This window comes from Austrofundulus limnaeus, unplaced genomic scaffold, assembly GCF_001266775.1.
Source record: "Austrofundulus limnaeus strain Quisiro unplaced genomic scaffold, Austrofundulus_limnaeus-1.0 Scaffold18, whole genome shotgun sequence".
Classification (NCBI taxonomy): Eukaryota; Metazoa; Chordata; class Actinopteri; order Cyprinodontiformes; family Rivulidae; genus Austrofundulus; species Austrofundulus limnaeus.
Genome location: NW_013952420.1, coordinates 1,147,115 through 1,152,815, shown reverse-complemented (window position 1 = coordinate 1,152,815; position 5,701 = coordinate 1,147,115).

Here is a 5,701-nt window from a genome sequence, read left to right as displayed (position 1 = left end):
TTTTTACAATAAACAATTTACAGTATAATACAGTATTATTAACCAACAGTCAGACAGTAAATATATTTAATTTATTTTTGTATTGTCATAAAATCTTTATCTGATTGCAGTTACAGAGAGAAATGATGTAAAGATCTTGCAGGAACAGCTGCACTGTTTTGTGGCCCATCCAGTTTACAGGTTGTTTCTCTAATCCTGTCAATTTGTCAATAAATTCAACAGTAAAGCATAAAAGGGGAAAAAATTGACTGGTTTATTTATTTATATTTGTCAGAAGCATCACCTCTCTCCTGCTGTGCCTGCAGCTTTTCCTGCTGATCGAACCCGAGCTGGACACATAAAGGAAGCTGTCATCTGGATCCAATGACCTCCTGAGAGAAATCTCCTTGTTGAACTTATTCAAGGGGCTCCCTGACATACTTACACAAATTTGATCCTCCCATATCTTGCTCTTTTTTCCTCAGTCCTTCATTTCTCCTTCTGCCTTCTTTTCTTTCTGTTCTTTCAAGTCCGCTGTCCTCTCACTTCCTCTCATCTTTTTTTTCTTAGCTTCGTTCGATCTTACAGTTAGTACAGAAAATGTGGTTTTAATCAGAAGCTATGCCGAGCCAAACTTTCTTGGCCAGACACCCCAAAAAAACACCTCACGGTTATTCTGAACTGCTTTTAAAACCCTGCCTTTGCTCATCAGCGGCTGGCTGTAATTTTATATGGAAGTTCAAATGTTTCTCTTAGGGTAGTAGATGCATCCATGTAAGAAAACAAACAGGACAGAAAACAAGACCTCACATGAAGTCACTCGCATTTTAAATGGAGGATATTTAACTTATATACTATATATATATATATATATATATATATATATATATAAACAAAGACAGCTGGGAGTTAAAACAGAAAACACCCCAAATTAAAGTTGTGTTATTTTTAATAATTTGATATATGTTTTTTGAACTGTCTTTGCTACAGACAGAGAAGGTGAACAAGCTGCGTTTGGAGTCAGGTTGTAACGGTGGGTTTATTCAGTCCTGGAAAATGTTTGTCTCATCTTCCTGACATTTTATTTTTAGACTTGTTTTCCCCACACGAACACCTGGAAATGATTAGAAAATGTGTGTGAACTTTGTCTCCATCCTGTTTTTGAAAGTGTCAGATAGTTGGAGAGTCTGTGATTAAATTGTGTTCTCACAACTGTGCTCCCAGAATGACCAAAGTGATGATATTTATTTTATATAGATTCGATCAAGATCAAAACATCTAAGTGACATAAAGGACCACAGCAGCTGTTACTGCCTGGAAATGTCCTGTTGTCACGCAAGATTATTTATTTTCCAGATAAGCAGTAAAAAAAATAAAAACTCACTGGGTGAAGGCTGCTGAAAGTCTGATTCATCTGATGAAGATATCTGGGTGCTCAGAGTTGCTTCAATAATGTTTGGAGGGTGAAAGTGCATGAGTAAATTAAATATTTTTATTTTTTGTAGGTAATTGTTTCTTTTTTATTAATTCGCTCATGTAAAAAAAGCTTTCCTTATTTGGCTCCAGATTACATTTGAAATTATGCTTTGTTTTTATAATCTCCCTTTTCTGCTCCGTCTGAGCTTTCTCACATGGACTTGTATTTCTCCGGTAGAATTTTAACCGGGCCAATCAGCGAACAAAAGGGAGTTGTGAATGATGACATCAATTTTCTGCTCTGTTTTAGTCTGCCTGTAGTTTAGCAATGGCAGTGGAGGAAGTGAATGAAGCCAGTTTGTGTTGACAAGGCTTCCAAATTAAATAAAATTTGTCTCACAAAGCCTGCACTCATTTACAGCCATCTGGTTCAGTTCGGTGCTTCTCTCCTCTCAGTAGGGGATGGTTGTTTACAGCGCACACAATTTCCGGCTAGCTTCTTAGCTTAGCGTTTTTCACGGTCGAGCTGGCGCACTGCATATGTCACGGCCAAACGTTAGCGATTGGGTAAATGAGATCCAATCTTTTTAAACTTCAACACCTCAAGCAAGAAATGTTAGTCAATAGCCGACAGTCCAGACCCTCTGTATGAAGCAAAGCGTAGAACAAGGGGCTGGTTTTAGCCAGGCTACTGTTTGGATGAGTTCTGAGAGCAGGCAGGTAGAGCAGATAGGAAGCTGAGCTGACTTCTCTGAACTGTATTGGGAAGAGATCAGTACGGGATTTTCAATTGAAGTGGATCAAAATAAGAGGCTGAGGAGAGCACAGCAGACCCGATGAGGAAATATCCACAGGCGACCTCCCACCAGAAGTTTTCAGGAGCACGGGCGTGTTGACATCGGTGAAGATTCTATTGTGTTTTGCCGCTAAAGGCTGAGTCACACTACAAGATTTTAAATCAGTCGGCCGATTTTCAAAGACTGAGAGAGCCCACACATGGTTTGGTCCTACAGTTTGGTCCTACAGTGTGTGGTGTACAGCCACACAGCCAGAGACAACACACCACACACGAAAAGATATTTCATTCATGAACGTTCAGATGTCAGATGTTAAATCATGCGAGACTTCCTGAAATCTCATGATAATTCAGATATCCGAGGAAAAATCTCATGTGACCTCCATAGAGACATGAGTTCGAAGTAAATAAAACATTTGCGACGAGGAAGAAACAACGTTGATCGTTTGTGGATAATTTTTACCAGAGGAAGAACAATTCCATAGGACTTTTAACATCCAGCAGCCTTTCTGGTGAGTCATGACAGTTTTTTTGTGTTCTGTATTTTGGAATCCCCTCCGTGTTTATGTCACCTCGCTTTCTGATTGGCTACATGTCTCATTCACAGGCTGAGAGCTCGGATGAACACTACACACACTGTGATATCGGGCCAAAAAATCAAACACATTGAATATCCCCAATTTGAGGTCGGAGTGGTCCCGAAGTCCTTCTGAGCTGACTAGATTACTGTTAATTCACCACCCACGGCGGGAATATCTGCTATGATTATCTTTAGAGCCATCACGATAATCTGGACTTCCTTAAGATTGTCGGAAGGGCAAAAATCGGCATAATTTTCTTATAGTGTGACACCGGCCTTAAGGGCTCGACACACGGGGAGCGACAAACTACAGCGATTAACGGCTGTCATCGCAGCCAGGGTGAAACCTGACACATGGGACGCGATAGCGATCATAGCATTGCGAATCGCGCTCTCAGGTTGCTTGTCTTCACAAAATTTGATTGGTTCTTGACTTTGAAGGCGGGTGTGCATTACGGACGTGTAAACTAAACAAATCTTGTAATGCTAATGATATTGAAAAACAAACACACATCAAGATACAGTTTTATGAGGAAGAACTTACCATAAACTTCACCCTGGTGCCAAGAAATTCCCACAAAGCAGCCTTTTTTTAGTAATCACTTGGTGAAAGTGTTAGCTAACGGCAGTGTGTAGCATACTCTCCTCTCATTAATTTGTCAATGAAACCCTTGCTGATTGGTTGTACGCTAAGTGACAGCGACAAAAGTTGAACATTTTTCAACTTTCATATGTCGCGTCGCAAGCTCGTGTGTGCACGTCTACGTGTACGAGCTCGAAATTTCACATGCCCTATTTTCGTCGGTCGCTTAGCTGGAGGAGGGCAAGCGATTGTCGCCTCACCGCACAGGCTCCATAGGAAATGAATGGAGAGCGAGTGACGTAGCAGTGTCGAGCCCTTTAAGCTGCAGAATCCTGAGGGTTAGGGAGGCGCTGACACTACTCACCTGTTCCTGATCAAGTGTTGATTAGACTCCTGTGTATATAAGCTCCAGTCTTTGCTGGAACATTTTTAGAATAACTTGAATATTTGTGATTAACTCTAAGTTTTTTTGTGTTACGAAGATCTTACCTGCTGATGATACCTGTGACTAACCTGAATCCTTCAGGTCCTAACCTGATACTTACCTCTTTGAGCCTCAGCACAGGGTCAGTCCTCCTGTTTGTCCTGCCACTCGTTCTCACCTCATCTCCAAATGCTTCTTGGGAATCTCACCCTCCCTTTGAGCCAGCCTCTACTTCCACATCTGTAAAGAGAAAATATTCAGACTTACCTACTTACCTGTTGTCATCTTTCAACAAATCCTTCCAGAGTTTCACTTCACTATAAATAAACTCACTTATCCTTCACCCTCCTGCCTCTGTGATCCTTCTCTCATTGTCAATTTGACTATCCTGGGATTAAAATCTGTCTTATTCTTGATAACTTCAACCTGTCTTTTCTTATTTGAGACACTAAAAGATTCACATCAAATAAGGCTGAAACGAGAACAGTCACCAAACGAGGTTCAAACAATCCAATGATGAGTTGTGACTCAGTTCAGCCTTACACACCCACACAGCAGCCAGGGGTCCTGTGGAACGGCTGGGCTGGGACCCCCACCAAGCAGGGACAACAACCTCTCAGACTCACCCTGAAAAGTAAATCAATTAGAGCAGAATGAAAGAGAAACTCTGACAAGATGAACATCTGATTACTTTGAGAGTTTCATTAAACACTGTCCACTGGTTCATGAGATATTTTACTGACAGGCAGATAGGAAAACAGACTATTACATAATCTGTCTGCTTTTCATGACAGCAGTTGAGAAAGGCAGCGAGGAGGATACAAAATAATATTGAAAAAAGTTCAGTAGGCACAACTATATTTTCTTTTTCTTTTAAAAAATGAAATAATGATTTTTACTTTGTGCCTTGTGGAGGAGTTCCTTGCCTGGGGGTTTTCTGGTACATGACCTCCACAGGCATACGTGGGTTTTCTTCAGGTACTTGGGTTTCCTACCACAAATGAAAAACATATAGGTACATGCTGTAGGTGTGAATGTTTTTTTTTTGTTCATCTCTATGTGGCCACGCGATTAGGATGCGGTGACTGAGAACATTAGAAGGTTAATGTACAGAAAATAGATAAATAAGCCTTGCAATTTGTTAAAAATAGCTCATTTTGTCGGGATAAGCGGGGTCAGCTGTGTTATGCAAAGCTCTCCCAAAATAAACTCACTGTTTTAAATTTGTTTCTCAAACATTCTTCACAGAGCATCAGTTTCTCTCCCACACAGTGTGCTCTGTCATCACCTCGTCTACTACTGTGTAAACACTGGCTTGATTGGGATTGAAATCCACAGTGGCCACTCGTTTTCATGGAAGAAAACATTGTGCTGACCAAAAGGGCCAAAACACAAAAAAATATGCAGACATTTTCTGACTAATAAATCATCCAGAAACACCTCAGTCACTGCGGTGAAGTGTCTGAGTTTACCTTTGCTGCCGCACAAATAAGGCTAGTGGTCAGGGGGTGTGCAGCAGCAAAACAATATATATACAGTATGTATACGTTTGTTTTTATTTAGGCTGGTGTCAAAGTCAATTTGTTACATACTTAATTAGTAAATGAGTGTGAAGCCTGTGTAATTTACAGGGCTACGACTAATGGGGACAAATTAGTAAAGGAGTTTACATAATTTCTTCAAATCCAAGGATTCTTAGTTCTCTTGTGGGAGATGCCGGGTTCTGTTTGGAACTTACTTTAAACACTACATGAGTCAACTAGTGAGAGAAATGTGAAACAACTTTGGAAGAATTTGGCAACCTGACAAAACCAAATCATGACAAAACAAAAGAAAATTACGTCAAACTCATATGTAAATAAAGCTACGTTCACACTGCATACAAATTCAACACAAATCATGTGTGTGTATATATATATATAT